Below are 18,944 nucleotides of genomic sequence, written 5' to 3' on the forward strand. Positions count from 1 at the left end.
TCAGAGACTGCCTAGTCCAGAGAAGGAAACTGAAGACCAGAGAAAGGAAGTGAATTGCTTAAGACCACACAGCTGGTTAGTGGCAAAAACCCATAAGGGCAGTGACTAGAGACTTTTCATCTCCTGGTGGGGGAAGGGGGCAGAACGTATGTGTCTGTGTCTAATAGCACCACAGGAGAGAATGGATTAAATCTGAGCAAAGAGGTGTAGTTTATTTTTTCCTTCTTGGGGAAAAAGAAGTACTATAAAAACAAATGTTCTCATTTTGGAATGAGGATGAAGGTGAAGAAAGGGGAGGAACATATGGGGAAGAAGGATGGCCACTCAGCTCTTTTTGATATTTCTTAAACTGAAGGCCACCAAGATGTTGAAAGGGGGTAGCTGGCACCAAGACTCAACATTTACTCAATACTTCAAAAGCCTATAATTTTATCACATAGTTCATGTAGTGGATCAAGTGATGGACTCAGAAACAGAAAGATGAGTTCAGATCTTGCCTCAGATACTTACTAGCTGTGTGACCCTGTACCAGTCACTTAACTAATAAGGATCTCTCTCATCCTCTGCTTCTTCATCTACAAAATGAGGGTGTTGGACTCAATGAGGTCCTGTTTACCTCTAAATCTCTGATTCTCAAATACCACATTCTACATGAAGTCTTCTGGGTGGGTCCAGCTACATAAGGGGGAGCAGGGGAGGGCAGAGCAGGAGACTTTCCTTGTTACCTTGTAGCTATTATCTTGTATCAAGTTGTATCTGTTCTGTGCTTTGAATGTTCCTGTAATGTGCATACGATCTCTCCTGTTAGAATACAAGCTTCTACTTTCCAACAAGCTTCTTTAAGGACAGGGATGATTTCATTTTTGTCTGTGTATCCCCAGCATCTCCTGGCACACAGTAGGTGTTTAATAATTGCTTGTTGATTAGTTTATCAATACAGCTACTTCCTCCACTACCAGAGCTAAACCCCTTTGCACAGTCATTTATTACTTAGGATTCTAGGATCATAGAGTTAGAGCTTGAAGAGGTCTTAGAAGCCATCTATTCCAACCCCCTCATTTTAAAGATGAAGACTGAAGCAGCCCAAAGTAATAAAGAGATTTAGCCAATGTCACAAAAAGAAAAAACTTGAACCAGAATTTGAACTCTGGTGCCAGGGGGCAGCTAGGTGGTGCAGTGGATGGAGCGCCAGATCTGGAGTCAGGAAGATTCATCTTCCTGAATTCAAGTCTTGCCTCAGACAATTATTACCTGTGTGGCCCCAGGAAAATCATTTAATTCTGTATGTCTCAGTTTCCTCATCTGTCAAATGAGCTGGAGAAGGAAATGGCAAGCCACTCCAGTATCTTTGCCAAGAAAACCTCAAATGGGGTCATGGAGAGTTGGACGCAATTGAAATGACTGAACAACAACAACTCCAAACCCAATTGTTTTTCTATAGCACAACGCCTCTCTATCTAATACTCTCTCTCTGCCTCCATTCTTTCCTGTCCTGGAATCCATTTTGTACATAGCCATCAGATTGTTATACCTCAAACATCACTTTCATTATTTTTCTCCTTTATTTAAAACAAATCAACAGTTTCTCCCACCCCTAACCCCAATCCCTCCACATTTTCAGAATAAAGACCAAATTCTTCATCCTGCCATTTGAGACCCTTTCCCCCAAGACAAATTTTGCTTCAGCCCATGTTCCTTCCAACTCAAAGATTCTGTGAATTTGAGAGGTAGAAAGTATCTTTATTCCCTGCTTTTGTAGTTGGTTTTCATGAGTGCCTATCTATATTTGTATGTATGTGTGTATGTATGTATGTGTACATACATGTGTGTGTGTGTGTGTGTGTGTGTGTGTGTGTGTAAAATCTGGTGACCATTATTTAAAGAACCTCTCTGAACTTAGCAGGGCTGGTCCTCAGATGAAAGGCATGTAGATCAAAGGTGACCCCTATTTGGTTGAATCTGCCAAGGATTCATCAGTGCTTCTCTGGCCCTGCCACAGTTCTGGGTTGCCCTGAATGATGCCAGGATGAAACATCAGGGTAAGACTTGAGAGGAGGAGGATTTGGCATGGCAATAGGAAATAATCATTCCTCAACTACCCCCCATTAAAGAAAATTTCTATAGAGTTATTAAACAGGCTGAGTGACTTTGTCAATTCAGCAGAAAGAGATATTCCAGGGAAGCCTATTTTCTAGAGTTGTGAGCCAGAAGATGTAGGGAACTTGATTATAATGCTTTGCTTTGCTCTATTCCTTCACTCAGGAACACTAAGCTGGATTTATCACAGCCAAGATTCTACTGGGTACCAGCAGAAGGTTTTAATAATAATTCTTTTTAAGCAAACAAATTCTCTCCAGCCCTAAGTCAGGATCTGGATGCTGGCACATTCCCTTTTATAGCCACTTACCTATAAATGGAAACTATTTTAGGAAAGGTACACTCTTTTCTGTTGTTCTGGAGCCCCTCACAGGAACTTGTATGTAGTTGGGGCCAAAGGATATTTGGGTCCAGCTGATGGTGCTGATCCATCTTTCATTGTAAGGAGAAGATACAATAGATATAACAAATTGTGTTAAATCTCTGCCAAAGAACCAAGAAAGGAAAGTGGTACCATGGAAAGAAGAATCAAAGGACCTGGGTCTGAATTTCCATTAGAATGGGAGCTCCTTGAGGGCAGAGAACTTTTTTGTGGGGAAGGAACTTTATTTGTATCCTCACTACTCCCACAGTACCTGGAACATAGTAGACACTTAGCATATTCTCCTCCTTCTCTTCTTCCTCATCCTCTTCTTCTCCTTCTTCTCCTCCTCTTCCTCCTCCTCCTCCCCCTCCTCCTCTTTCTTCTTCACAACGATGATCCTGGTTCTGCTACCTGCTGCTTATGTGATGTGGAGAAGTTTAGTTTCCTCATCTGTAAAATGAAGGGGTTGAACTAGGTGACCTCCACGGTCGCTTTCAGCTCTAAATCTGGGATCCTTTGAACTTACAATCAAATGGGGAAAAGTAGGAAAAAGATGTATGAACACATAGAGATATACTTTTGGAGTGGTGATGAAGGAGGGCTCCAGGCTTGTGATTTCATCAGTATAGGGAATTCCTTAGGACTAATCAACTAATCCCTAACTCTTAGAGTCACTGGAGCAAGGAGAAGTTTAGTGACTTGGAATTCAGATCTTACTGACTCCAAGGCTGGTCTTCTGTCAGCCAGGACACCCTGCCTCTCACAGAGATCCATAAACACAGGCAAACTGATCAATTCTGAGTCACTTTGTGACTGTGTTCTATACAATAATGAATAAATGATGAGTCTTGCTCACCTTTCAAGCATATATACAGTTGTTGTTGTTCAGTCATGTCTGATTCTTTGTGACCCCATTTGGAGTTTTCTTGGCAAAGATACTAGAGTGGTTTGCCGTGTCTTTCTCCAGCTCATTTTACAGATAAAGAAACTGATGCCAAAAGGGTTAAGTGACTTGCCTAGGGTCACATAACCAGCAAGTATGTATGGCTGGATTTGTATATAGGTCTTCCTGATTCCCAGCCCCAGTGCTCTATCCACTGAGCCACTTAGCTGCCTCCTACACATACAGTAGGTACAAAATAAATGCTTGTCAGATGGATGTATCTATATCACCCAGGAGAATGTCATAGCCCTGTCATTTTCCTGATGAGGAGACTATGTTCCGGGGAAGCAGCTGGACTTGCCCAACATCACACAATTAAGTTAGGGGCAGAGACAAAAAGAAATTTCAGGTCTCCTAAATCTGAGGCTCAGTGGTCCTCTTTACTAGGCTGTTAATTTGGATGCTGATAATATGTGACACAGTAATTGTGGAAATGGGGCAGTGCCTGATTGGTAGCCATCATGCTAATTTTTTCCAGAGTACCAGCTTCACTTGTGAATAAGATAAAGGCAAAAATCTCATAAAGTACCTGACTCTGAAAGAGAGTTGCTGGACTTAAGTCAGATACCAATAGGAATGACCTCACCACATGGAGAACTCTTGGATCATTGCCCCACTCCAAAAAGCCAAATGGAAAGTTAAAAGCATTATAATATCATTTTCTTCCAAATATAAGCTGTACTGTTTGCCCCAAAGTTGGCTCATGCAAAATGTAACTTCAACACATAATAATATTTTTAGGAAAAGGTTAACACTCCCCGCAAAAAAAAAAAAAAAGTGAAGATGAAAGGGAAAAGAACAGCCATGATATGAATGTATAAAACATCTCTATTTGAATGGGGAGAAAATGTTTAAAACTTTCACAGAAAATGTGCTTTTATACAGTCATCACTGGCTTTACAGTGGGAAGAAAACTGGTCAATATTATGTAATTATTTCTCAATGTATATCTACTTTTCCCTTTCAAAGAGATCTCATGTTAGGATTATGGTCTATTTGCAGACCCACATAATACCATGGAGTTTCAAAATTCCCAAGAAGTTAGTTTCTTGCATCCAGGATCTAATGGTCTGTGAACTAGGTAAGGCAGCATTTTAAAATGGATGGTCACAAGGACATATCTGAATATCCAAATCTGACCCACCAGCACAGACTTCTAATGTTTCCAACAGATTCTAAAGAACAAAAAAAAGGGACTTTTTTCTCTTTTTCTCCATTATGAGGATGTTCTTTACCCTTCCTCTTGGCTGAAAATATAATTTTTTTTTTTTGGACCAGACCTATGCTTTTGTTAGTAGGTGCTCCCTATGAGGAAACTTCCTCCAGCAAAGCAGATTATCAATTGTTTTGTAATGTATAGTCTTAGAGAGTTGGTTCTATCTGGGCAGATAATTAAGCCAAACTCTTCAAATTGAAGAGGAGGAAAAGGGTGGGCTGAATTGCCTTTTGGGAATTTACAGAATTCTTTACATGACCTCATATTTCTCCTTAAGACAAAGGCCAATCTTTGTAACACCACTTACAAAGTGTTGTTGTGTGACTTCAAGGCACAGGACACTGAAGTCTCTGAAGGACTGAAAAAGATTATCACCCAGAGGGCATGGGGCATGGGGGTGTGATCAGGCTGCAATCCATTATAAACAGGAAGTTATGGAGGCAAATTGAAATAAAGGATATCATTAGAGAAATGCATGAGTTAAAAAAGAAGATAGGCTCGTCATGTGGTGAGAACAAGGGGCAATTGATAGATGACTGGTGTACTCTATTGATACTATCATAACATCAAGAGAAAGTAAGGAAGGCCCCCAGAATGTTGGATGAATCCTTGGACCGGACCTTATGGGTAGATCATAGAGATATAGACTTAGAAGGAAGAAGGAACCTTAGATGTCATAGGTCCTTGGTTCTATGAACCAAGATCATAGGGAATAGTTAGTGGTAGTGTCAGGATTCACACTCAACTCTTGACTCCAAATCCATCACTCTTTCCACTAAACCACATGAATCACAGTTGAGTAGGTTGGGCTGTGGGTTATGATCTGAATCTTTGGAAGGAATATCCACATCAATAAAATCATAGGTTCATTTTTTATATTATTTTTGAATGTCAATATTTTATTTTTCCCAATTACATGTAAAAACAATTTTTACCATTCATTTTTTATAATTTTGAGTTCCAAATTTTCTCCCATCCTCTCTCCCCTCCCCCATCATTGATAAGACAAGCAAATTGATAAAGGTTATATGTGTGTGGTCATACAAAACATAATTCCATATTAGCCATGTTGTGAATGAAAACAGACAAAAAAACCACACACACACACACATGCAAGAAAAATAAGTTAAGAAACAGTATGATGCTTTGATCTGCATTTGAATTCCATCAGTTGTTTCTTGATCACAGGTTCGTTTGAATCCCACTTGTCCTATGTATCTCATAGAAATTCCTGCTGCCAGATAAATCTTTTATAAACAGCAAAGTGCTACATAAGTATGAACTTGTACTATAACCCTTCTTGTCTATTCTGGGGATAGCTCCCTCAGTTGATGAGAACATAACCTGAGTGAAACCAAGGTCAGAGGTTCTAATATCCATCCTTGCTAGGAAGTTTTCTCTATCCTATATCCATGAGTGATACCCTTAATCATTGGAGGCTGTCTTACTAGTATCAAGGGAAGGATCTGGCAGGATTAGTATCGGTCTGTGACTACTATTGGAAAAAAACAACTAGAAATTTATTTCATGCCCTTGGTAATGGTAAGTCTGATGTGTCATTTTCATACTTTCAAGGTGGCTTTTAAAAAATCAAAGGCTACTTACTGTGTTTTCTAGGTAGTGGAGTGGATACAGAATAGGCCTTGGAGTCAGGAAGACCTGAGTTTGAATCCTGCATCAGAACTGGCTATGTAACCCTGGGAAAGTCACTTAACCTCAAAGTGCTATAGAAATCCTAGTTATTTTTTTAAAAATTGATATCTACTGTTTTTGCATCATTTTTATTTCTCAATTTAGCTCCCTCCAGTTAAAAACATTACGTGCCAACCCTTAAAAGAAAGAACAAAAAAAAAGGGGGGAACAGTTTAGCTATATTAACAAACACACTGAATTCAACTGGATATGCAATATTCAACACCGATAATCCCCCACCTCTATAAAGAAGGGAGGCAAGTACATTCTCCTATCTCTTCTAGTGGGCAAAGCTTGATCAGTGTTGATTTTTTTTTTTTTATTGTTTTCATTTAATTGCGTATGTTGTTTTCCTGGTCTGCGATGTGTTTTTAAAACCTCATTTTCATTAAGCCAGTAGAGAGACTCAAAAGATTAAAAATCTGCTTCCTGACAGAGGGTTTTTGGTAGTGCTCTCAGGGGAAGGTTGCTCCCCCAAGGAAAAGAAAAAAAAGCGGGATCCATTTTAGCACCTAACTCAGCGTTCTCACCTTCAGGGTATTTCATGAATTGGAAAATGACACAAAAGACAGACACCCACCTTGGGCTAATCTAAATACGAATACACACCTGGTGCAAAGATTCCCCAGGGCAGCCGATCTAAGGTGAAAAAGGCGAATTACAGAGTCACACAGAAACTCTTCTTAGGGACTGGGGAGAGGAGTGGGATTCTAATGATTCACAGGAACAACTTCTGCAATAATGTTGAATTTGTAGGAAGAAACAGTTTCATTTTGGTTGGCTGATCCTCAGGGCAATATCTTCTAAACAGATACCCAGGGTCCCCAAGTCTGACACTTGGTTTTGCAGGTTCAAAATTTTGACTTTCTTCATTTACCCAGGTGATCAAACCTGGGTTTGTTTATTGGAGTATATGTCAGACTATAGGGGCAACTGGTTGAGGCAGTGGATAGAGTGTTGGGCCTGAAGTTAGAAAGACTTACCTTCCTGAGTTCAAATCTAATCTCAGACATTTACTATTTGTGTGACCCTGGGCAAGTCATTTAACCCTTTTTGTCTCAATTTCCTTATCTGTCACATGAGTTGAAGAAGAAAATGGCAAATTACTCCAGTATCTTTGTCAAAAAAACTCCAAATGGGGTCATGAAGAGTTGGACATCACTAAAACAACTCAACATACCATACCATATTATAGATTTACAGCTGGAATTAGATCTGTCACCAAATTACAGGATTTCAGGCCAAGAAATTGTCATCCAACCTTGGTAAAAGACTCCCATGGGGTGGGGGTGAGGGTGCGGGCCAAAAGGAGACAATGGTGGAGATAGAAGAGCAAAAAACATTATCTCCTGAAGCATCCTCTATACTTATGGATAAGTATAGAGGCCAACTTCCAACTTTTGCAGATAAATAAACTGAGGCCTCAAGAGATGAAATGATTTTTCTAAAGTTTCCACAAATGGCAAGTAGCCAGACTGGGGATCTTACCACTATACCATACTGCCTCGGTCTTTTTCTGAATGCTAAAACTTGTTCTAATTCTGAATTACAGAAACTATTCCTATTTTAAGTCTATAGTCCTAAAAACACAGGTCTGACCACACAACTCTCTGATGTCAAAAAAACATCAGTGACTCTCCAGTTTTCTTTAAACTAAAATACAATTTCTTCTTCTTGGCATTTAAGTCCTTCACAATTTGGCTCCAACCTATCTTTCCAGATGGATTTCACATTACTCCTCATCAGACACTCTGCATTCCAGCCAAACTGGCTGACTTCTTGTTCCCTGCATATCACATTCCATTCTTTTCAAGAACTTGTCCCTTAGATTATTCCCCTTCTCACTCTAATCTTCAGTTTCTCCTTATCTCCTTGGCTCCTTCCTTTCTGCCTACACACATACTCAGATCTCCGCCATCCTTTCAAAAAAGGATCCTATTATGCCTTCATATTATCGGCCTCTATCTTTCCTCCCTTTAACAGTCAAACTCTTAGAAAAAAAAATGTATATATACTCATTACCTCTACTTCCTCATGTCTTACTCCTCTACCCCTTGCAGTGTGGCTTTTCTCTAAAGTTATTAGTCATCTTCTTAGTGATAATTCCAGTGGCCTTTTCTTAGTCCTTGTCTTTCCTGACCTATCTTCAGACTTCCCCATTGCTCATCATTCTTCTCCTCCATGGGTTTTCATGAAAAACTGTTCCCTTTTGGTGCTCACCTATCTGATTCTTTTGTCTTCTGCCAAATCTCATATATGTCTTGCTGACCCTGTTTGTGAATGTACCTCAAGGTTGTGTCCAAGGACCTCTTCCTTCCTTCCTTCCTTCCTTCCTTCCTTCCTTCCTTCCTTCCTTTTCCCCTTCCTTTCTCTCTCTCTCTTTCTTCTTTCCCCTCTAGGTTCTCACCAGTTCCTATGAGTTCAATTATCATCTCTCTGCAGTTGACTCCCACACCTACATATCCAGCCCTCCTCTCTTTACTGAACTACAATCTCACATTACTGCTAATTGTTTTCACCTGAATGTCCTATAGGCGTTGGAAACTCAATATGCTGAAAATGGGACTCAGTATCATGCCCCACCAAATCCATCGCTCTTTGTAACTTTCTTAATTTCCCTTAACTGTTGTAGCAAAAACAGTGGTTTCCTGATGCAGTTTCTCTGACCCTGATACAACTTCCTTCCCTCATGAAACCTGATTGGCCCCAGCTTCCCTGTTATAGCTTCCAGGTCTAGGGGACAACCTCAGCCTTTCCAACATGAGGGTTGCCTGAGAGCTTGGGAGTCACTACATCCTGATGACTGACTGATCAAATGTATTTCCGTATGGAGATGAGGAAGACTATGTCCAGAGAAACTAAGTATACCTTTATCTTTGCTGTGTTAAGACAAAGTAAACTTACCTTGTGAAATGTTCAGTGACTTACAAGTACATCTTTCTTCCCAACATCAAATCTGAACTAAGAGGGTGCCGGCTTTAGAGCCATGCCTACAACAAGGACACAGCCATTCTTCTTGTCATCCAGGTTCACATCAGAACCCTCTGTGATTCTAGACTCTCTCTTAGCCCCCATATCTAATCAGTTGCTAAGTCTTGTAAATTTCCCTCCATAGCTCTCCTGTGTCCGTCCTTCTCTCCGCTCATTACTCCAGGTTGGACTCTCATTACCTCTAGCCTGAACTATTACAATAGTCTTCTAATTTATTTCCTTGTATTGTCCCTCCTCTCTCTAGCCCATCTTCCACATAGCTGCCAAACTGATATATGTAAAGGACAGGCATGACCATTATCATTCCCCTGCTTAGAAGGTTTTGGCAGGTCCCTATTGTCTCCAGGATAACATATAAGCAAACTTTCCTGCTTGGCATTTAAAGCTTTTTAGCTACAATCTCTCTTTCCAGAATGACTGCCTGTTACTCACACTCATAGACTTTACATACCTACTTACTGTTCCCCATATGGGACGTCCCATCTTCCACCTCCATGGCTTTGCCCGGAGCATCCCACGTACCCAGAATGCTCATATTCGTCCCATTCATTTTCTGTGATCCCTGATAATCTTATCAAGGCTCAGGTCATATGCCATTTTTTAGGGGGTAGCCTTTCCTGATTCCCCTTCCATTCCCCAAGTCATTAATGTTATAACTCCCCGAATAATTTCTCTATTTTTACTTTGTACTTATTTGCAAATGTACACATCACCCTAATTTAATCACTCTGAAGACAAGACTGATTTTGGTTTTGACTTGGGGTTTCCAGCTCCTAGCACAGTGCCTGCCTGGCACCTAGGGATAAAGAGAGGGCCTATATCTGTGATTTCAGTGAGGTAGGGAATTTCCTCATTTCCCAGATGAGGAAAATCCCTCTACTAAAGCAGTTTAGCACTGGCTATGTAGCTCATAATTTTAGAGTTGCCTAGAGCACTACTGGGTTTAAATGACTTTCCCCAGGTCACCTAGCCAATATGTGTCAAAGGCACTGAACCACACTGGGCCAGATGCATAGTAGGTGTTTAATAAATGTTAAATTAATAAATGTTAAATCTATCTGGACAAATATTACCTAACACTCCAAGTAGAAAAAAAAACCTCATTTGCATTTAAGACATAAAGAATCAAAACCAATTCTTTCTGCTCAAGTTAGCAAAATTCCCTTTAACTAGGAGATGAGTAGGGAGTATCACCTTTGGATAGAGAATTGGAACAATTATCCTTCAAACTAGCTATTATATCTTCCTGCATTTGATTACTCACTGGTCATCTCATTCAAAAAGGTCAATCTTCCAAGTATCATTTGTCCTTATGGAATTGGTTCTCTTGTCTTCATTATTTGTTTTCCAAGTTCTGATTTCTGCCAAGTCACTTAAATGTATGAAAAATGCTCCAAATGGTCCATTTGAAAAGTAAATTTTGCATAAAAAATATAAAAAAATAATACAGATATAATAGTGGAGCAGAACCTCACATTTTAAGAATTGGACACTTCCTCCTTTGCATATGTCTCAATTTGGTGGTTCTGTCATCCCTTCTGTTTTGGCAGCTGCTGTCTCCCCAGAAATGAATATAAATACTTCCTAATTATATACTAATAACCACTTTTAAAGGAACTATAAACCATTTCGGGATGCAGGAGTCAGGAAATGCAGTGAAGGTGAACAAATTCTGAGATTATGTTATAGGAAAAAACTTTTTTCTTTCTTTCTCTCTCTCTCTCTCTCTCTCTCTCCCTTTAGAAAAAGAGTGTATTATAAACTGTTGGACAGATTACAAAATTTTCTAATTGCTTCTGCTGATAGTATATTAATTTCCCCCAAGACGGATTAATGAATCATCCAACAAGCATTTATTAATAACCTACTATGTTCCAGGCACATAGAAAATAAAATTTTTTATAAAATAAAACAGTCCTTGTCCTCAAGGATCTTATATTCCATTGAGAATATTCAATAGTGAAAATATAGGGTCACCAGCAGCTAAAAATGTCACTGATGGGCTAAAGATAGGTCCAAAATGTGAAAGAAGAAGACATTATCAAAGTTACTTCATTAGGACCTCTATGGTCCCTAGAGATGATAGACTGACTACAAAGGAAGTCTCTTCTCAACCCACAAAATTCGTTCTAACGATAGGGACAGCAAAACAAATTTCTCCCCTGAAAATACAAAAATCAACATGTGTGGTCCAGCATCACAGAGATAGTTTTTGGCCTCAAGAATATTGAACCACTTGTTATTTTTCATGGCCTCTGATTGTCACTTGTCTATGTTTTAGTACAGATCAGAACTTTTTGCATTGAGAGCAAAAAGTATGATGGGAAAATCCTTGGAAATGGAGCCATAAGCTCTGTATTGAAATCCTGCTCCTTAGTAGTATAATTCTGTGAAAACAAAAATTGTTAAACCTCTCTAGTGAAAATGATGGGTCTGGCCTCATGGATTTCTAAGGTACTTTCCAGTGTGAGATTCATTGTATTTCTTACATCTATTGACTCAGGGATTATTAGCATTATTATTAGCATTTTGCTAATGTGTTCTCCCTATTTCACTGATTTACCTTTTTCCCAGGGGGTAGATGGATTCAATAATCTGACTTGGTGCTCCTAAAATCTTCTCCTCGACTTCAGGATGACTTCATACTGCTGTACGCCAGGAGATTTTTTTTACACATTGGTGGGCATGTAAATTTGCAGTAGGGCAGCTTAGCACACACTGAAAAATAATGAATGGTTCTATATGGCCTTATTTTTTTTTAAAGTACAGCACCACTGCTCTAAAACAATTTATATTTAATTTTCTAATTACTGGATCTTTTAAAAAGACTTTTGAATGAGTTGGCACACATATTCACTTAGAATTCACAAGTTCTCTCTGAATGAGAAATGGGGGTGTAGTGACTAGTCACCGAATCAAAAGCCATCTGGGACCAGTCAGAAAGCAATGCTACCATAAGACTGTGTTCTGTTCATTTGATACCTTTTCTAGGCTATTGAAAACTAGCCATATTTCTTACCAAGTTGTGTTCAAAGAGGACATGGTGATCAATCCTACCTTCTCTACCCTTGTAAGCTAAAGGTTTCATAGATTTAGAATTTGAAGGATGTTCAGAGGTCATTTAGTCCATTCCCTCATTTTACACATTAGGAAACTGAGGCCCAGAAAGATGAAATTACTTGACCAGGGAATCCACAGTTAATAAGTGTGAGAACCCTGGTCCTCTGTCTCTATAATCTAACTTTTCTCACTGTATGATATTACTCTTCTCTAAATGGTATCCAATTTCTAGGAACTCAGAGGTTTAACTGTACATGCTGGCCCTAAAGCAAAGAAATGAAATTTGGCTACTCTGTGCATCTGCAAGGTTGCTAGTGTCTCCACCAGAGCTAGGATGTTTTCATTGGCAGAGGCGGTACATGTGAAGAGTAATAGTAGCTATAGTCTACCTGAAATGATGAGGCCTGCCTCATCCCCCCATTGTATCATCTAATCTACAAAATGCATGACCAGGAAAAAGTCATAATTCCAAAGCCTTTTTACTCTGGACAACAGACTAGGTAAATAGGACTTGGGCGGATCTTTTTTTTAGGGTAAACATGGTACCCCTCCCCCAGTACTGACCTATGTTTTATAAGATTGATTAATTCAGTCCAAAGTTCATCTCTGTGAAGTAGAAAGGATATCTGACTTGGAGGTATAGCCATAACTAGAAGCTCTGGCACCTGAGGCAAGGGCCCAGGGGAGAACTTGCAGAGAGACTATGAGGCAAGCCATGGAAAAGGATCATGCTGTGAGGGAAGAGGGGAGGGCAGAGGGATCCATTGGGGAATCCTCTAGATTGTGTTCCCATGACAAGCTGACTTTCACCTTCATTGCACCAATTAGAACCATGAAAAGAAATGTCAGTTCTGGAGTCAAAAAGACCTGTGTCCATTCCACTATTTTCTATCTATGTGATGAAGGGAAAGGAAGGGAATGGAAAGGGAAAGAAAGGAAGAGAAAGGAAGGGAATAGGAAGGTAAGGGAATAAGAAAGCAAGGGAAGGGAATGGGAAGTCAAGGCAAGGGAAAGGAATGGAAAGGTAAGGCAAGGGAAGTAAGTATTTATATAGTTCTTATTATGTGCCACACACTGTACTAAGTGTTTTACAATCATTGTCTCATTTGATCCTCACAACAACCCTGTGAGATAGGTGTTATCCCTTCTACATCACGACTTTCTCCATCATGGTTTCGATACATGGCAGGTCGGCATAAGAAATTACGTGGGAATTTTGGGGGAGTTTTGCAGAAGTCACAGACAATATGTGAAGGCCAGCTGACAACACAGAGAAGGTTTAGGAACTCAGAAATGTATAATACCAACTCAGATTTTACAACAAGGTACTATAAACACCCCATAAAAGAAAAAAAATTCAGACTTCTCTGGTTGAAGGGAGGGCAGAAATTTTACATGGATTTTCTTAGATCATGATATGGGGTGGCACATCCCTAACCCCCACAATATGGAAGAGATAATTATATCCCCATTTTATAGTTGAAGAATCCAAAGCAAAAAGAGCAAAAAGAGACATTTGCCCAGGGTTACACAGCTAGGAAGTATCTGAGGATGGGTTTGAACTCAGGTTTTCCTGACTCCAGGTCCAGCACTCTATCCACTGTGCTACCTAGCTACCCCAAGGGGCAAGTCATTTCTACAATCTGGGCCTCAATTTCCTCCTATGTACAATGAGGAGGTTGAGTTTAATGATCTCTAAGGCCCCCTTCCAATTCTAGATCTCTGAACCTATGATCATTAGTGACTTTTTTTTTGGTAGGGTGGGGGGCAGGGGGTGTCCTAGGGGGAGAAGAAAGACATACTAATGATAGATACTGTTGTGCTGAGGCAGCAGTAGCTTATTCCCCAAGAAAGTGAATTGTGCCTCTGAGGAGGAATTAGAGGGTGGTAGACAACACAGCACCTGGGGGGCCCCTGGAAGAAAGGTTGGTGGCCGGCCCAGTCTAGGGAGCTAGGGTAATTGCTGCAGAAGCCAGGCAGGTAGGTGGCAGCTGGGAGGATGGGTCACTCAACCCACTCAGCTTCTTCTCCTCATGTACTTCAGACTTTGACACATCCTCCCTTCTCCCCCTCCCTTCCCCCCATTGTTATGATAATCCTCCTCTTGCTAAGATATCTTCCATAGATAAATGATAATGAGATTTTTAAACCTATTGTAGAAATCTTCCCTTCTAAAGGCTTTGGAATTTGGGAGCTAAGTGTCAGGAAGGAATGGTTTCTGTTGCAGAAGTCTGAGACTTGCTAGGAGCTCAATCAAAGAAAGCTTTGTATTAATAACAGTTCTTAGAATTCCTCTACCTGGGAGGGCACTTAAAGTCCTGGCTGATAAGCTGAATGGGGCTGTAAACTTTGGGGAACAGGTACGGAATTTAACCTATAATATAGATATAATCCTATTATAATTTAAGTAAGCTAAGACTCTGCTTTCATTAGCTTTACTGTGAGCTGAGTGTTTGTGTATTTAGATATATTCTATGAACCCCAATTGTCTTTGGCTTAATGAATGTTTTACCCTGACCTTTAATGATTTATGCTGCCCTAAAATTTACTTTGAGGCATTATTTTATTTGTTGGAGAACTTTGGAGAGCTAGATAGTTTCTTACCTCATTTCACTATATTCTTTTTGTTCTCCTAATTTTTCCTCTAGAGCTTCTTTTTAAAATAATAATAAAAAAAACCCTCTTCCTTCATTTCTTACAGGTATTTATGGAATACTTATGGAAAATGCTTTTTAGTTTTTTTTATTTTTTATTTTTTTATTAAAGAGGTCATCTCTTGTGTAACTTAAAGAAGCCTATTCATTGAATGGAAGTATCTCACTCAAAGTGAGATTGTGATAAGACCTTGTGATAAGCCTGAAAGGGCCAGGGTCTCACACTGCGTACTGGGCCATCTCCTGTCGTCTTGATGAATATCAGGCCCCTGGACCCAGATGGCTCAGGAGAAAAAAGTGAGGTTGGTGACCTTGCACCCACCTCCCTCACTCAAATCAAAGTTAACTGCAGGTCATGTCATCATCTTAATGTCATGGTCCTCTTTGAGAATGAAGGACAAACACACACACACACTAAGGAACAAAGTCAAAATTCTGAAACTGAGGATCATACCTTTGGGCCCTGAATCTTTATGCTTGTAGATACCCCTGGAGGATCAGCCTGAAACAGTCAGCCAATGTTGCCCATTTCTTTCTACAAATTTGACATCACATAGAAGTTGTATCTATATGTATATCTCTACCTGTGTCTATCTACATCTACATCTATTTGTTCAGTCATTTCAGTTGTGTTGGACTCTTTATGACCCCAGTTAGGGTTTTCTTGGCAAAGATACTAGAGTGTTTGCCATTTCCTTCTCCAGCTCATTTTACAGATGAGGAAACTAAGTCAAACAGGGTTAGGTGACTTGCACACAGTTAACAAGTGTCTGAGGCCAGATTTGAACTCAGGGAGATGAGTTTTCCTGACTCCTGGACTGATACTCTATCCACTGCACCTCTTAGCAGCCTCTGTATCTATACCTTTATCCATTCTTTAACATAACAACTATCTATATCTATCTATCTACATCTAATTCTGCTATCTATATACCTACTTATCTATCAATCCTAGGACAAAATAGTGCAGAAAATATTATTAAGGGTATTCAGAAAAGAAGCCAGGGACAGACAAAAGGAAGCCTGAGTCACATTCAGTAAATTCTTTGAGAAGCAGAATGATCATGCCCTTAATGATCTGTTTTAACACCTGATAATCAGTGGTTAAACTGTGTATAACTACTAGCAGGAAGTGGTCTCCTTCTAAATTTTGGTATCTTAAGATAAAGACCTACTCGCCCTACTCAATTTCAGCTCTGCCTGGATCAGAATTTCAATTCTGACACCAGTTCTGTGTCTGGAAGCATTTAATTTCCTCATCTCAAAAAAAAGATAATACTACACCACTTATCAAATGAGACTGTCATGAGAAAAACACTTAGTAAAATATTAAGTTTTATAGAAATGTGAGCTATTATCATTCATTCATTAGATAAAGATTTTTTGATCATTCAATAATTGTAAAGAAGTAAGCACTGAACTATAACTAAGAATGCTAGGTCCTGAGCCAAATTCAGTTTGAAATGGCCTGCCCTGTTCAGGCAGCTTTGAGTGAGGAGAGCAGAACCAGGAGAACATTGTACACAGTTACTGCCACATTGTGCAATAACTAACTGTGATAGACTTGGCTCTTCTCAGCAATACAAAGTTCTAGGACAATTCCAGGGAGCTCATGATGCAAAGTCCTATCCACATGCAGAGAAAAAACTACAGTCTGAATGCAGATGGAAGCAGACTATTCACTCTCTCTCTCCTTTTTGTTTTGTTTTTTCTTTCCTGTGGTTCATTCCATCGGCTATAATTATTTACAACATGACTAATGTGAAAATAAGTTTAATATGAAAATATATGTAGACCCTGTATTAGATTGCATGCCATCATGAAAAAGGGGGAGGAAAGGGAGGGGGAGAAAATTTAAAACTTGAAAGCTTGTGGAACTGAATGTTGTAAACTAAAAATAAATAAATTGTAAAATAAAAGAAAGGGTCAGATTCTTCCCAAGGCTCTCTATTTAACCCCCACAGCATAGTCAATGATCCTTGATTCCCCCACCTTCCAAGACAGAAGAAGAGAAGGGGAGGGGAAAGGTTGGGAATACTGTGGTAGAGGATATAGGCAATAGGAGAGAGGGACCACAGTAACAGGACCCTGGTGGAAGAAGGCTTCATGGAGCTAGCGAAACACATGATGCCTGAGATGACAGGCCAAAAGAAAAGCATCTCACAGATGTCTGCCACCCATGGTGGCCTGAGGCAACACCTAGACACCTCATCTAGTTACAATACTGGTGTAGCAGGGGCCAGACAAATCTGACTCAACTAGGGTGCTGTGTGGGTGATATAGGTGCTGGGCTTGGAGTCAGGGAGACCTGAGATCAGATCTCACTTCAGATACTTCCTTAGCTAGGTGACTGAGCAGCCTCAGGTGCCTTATCTGCAAAATGGGGTTAACAATAGCACCGACCTCAGAGCTGTTGGAAGGATCAAATGAATGAGCATATGATAGCATTTTGCAAAGCTTAAAATGGTGTATAATATATTATTACATATTAACATGTTACAATATATTAATAGTATATATTATTATATATTAACACTATAATATAGTAACATAATATTGTTACATCTTAATATTATAATATACTAATATAATATAGTATTACATCTTAATATTATAATATATTAATATAATATATTATTATGATACAAGTTTGAGAAATGGTCCCTATCCTCAAGGATGCTATCATTTAATTATAAAGACTATATATATATATATATATATATATATATATATATATATATATATATATATATATATGAAATAGATAACATATGATAGTTACCTAAATTAATGTTGCCAAAAAGAGTTCAGAGATGAGGGAGGGGATTGATGTGGAATAGAGTGGTAAGGGAAGTTACCTTCCTGTCAATTCTATCTCCGAAATTTCTCTACTTTGTCTCTTCCCCACTCTCACCATCCTAGAACGGTCCTTTCTTTACCACCTGCCTAAATTATTACAATAGCCTCCTAACAGGTCTTCCCACCTCTACTCTCTATCATCTCTGTTTCTGATCTATCTTCCTTCCCATATTATAGAACTCATTGTCCTTCTGCATAGATCTGATCATGTCACTACTTCTCTGCTCTGAAATCTCCAATTCCCTATTGCTTACTGAGTCAGTCAGTCATCTAGTATTTACTTAGTGTCTACTATGTGACAAGCACTCTACTAAGTTCTGGCTTAAAGCCCTTTCTCTGATATTCAAGGAACTCTGAAATGTGTTATCATTTATTTCCTAGCCTTATCTAGATCTGTTGCCCCTTCTACTATATGTTACTCTTCAGTCAAGATTCTCAGTCTTCTTGAACATGCACCTCTATGCCCCTAGGACACCGTTCTCATGTTTGGGGTGTCCTTCCTTCCCCTCTTTAAACAAAAAAGTCCAGAAAAGCTTTAGGTAGTGTTTAGAGCAGGTGTTCTTAAGCTGGGGTCTGTGAGCTCTTAAAGAAATATTGTAATATTTTGATATAATTGTTTTTTGTGATCCTATGCATTTTATTTTATGCCATTAAAAACATCATGCTGAGAAGGATTCCATAGGCTTCACCAGAGTGCTGAATGTATCCATGGCCTCAAAATGGTTAAGAACTTCTGGTTTGGAGGATGGTATGTATGTCTGGTGCTAGCTATACACGAACAGTATGAATGAATTGGTCATTCCTGCTGGGGAAAACTGAAAGCATCTAGTGCCCAGTTAAGTAAACTGATACACATGGCGGCTTGCCCAGATATGGAACCCTCAGCAAGGGCAGGGGGTGGGGCATTCTTTCAGACATACACCCTGTGAGGGGGTAGGAGATGGGTGGACAGTGAGGAGAAGGGAGTAGTGTTTCAAATTAAAATGCACACACTGATTATCTATGTACTATGCATCCTGCCCTGTGAGGCACCTAAGTGGCTCAGTGAATAGAGCACTGGACCTGGAG

General features: G+C 39.5%; 1 long non-coding RNA gene across 1 annotated transcript in view; it reads right to left on the reverse strand.

Annotated features, from left to right (window-relative positions):
- Positions 1-2,598: 2,598 nt before the first annotated feature.
- Positions 2,599-18,944, reverse strand: part of LOC140526625 (uncharacterized) — a 66,259-nt gene continuing 49,913 nt past the window's right edge. Inside the window, exon 3 of the long non-coding RNA XR_011974451.1 lies at positions 2,599-2,911. This is a non-coding gene — a long non-coding RNA (uncharacterized lncRNA). The remainder of the gene's footprint in view (positions 2,912-18,944) is intronic.

This window comes from Notamacropus eugenii, chromosome 2 (genome assembly GCF_028372415.1).
Source record: "Notamacropus eugenii isolate mMacEug1 chromosome 2, mMacEug1.pri_v2, whole genome shotgun sequence".
NCBI lineage: Eukaryota > Metazoa > Chordata > Mammalia > Diprotodontia > Macropodidae > Notamacropus > Notamacropus eugenii.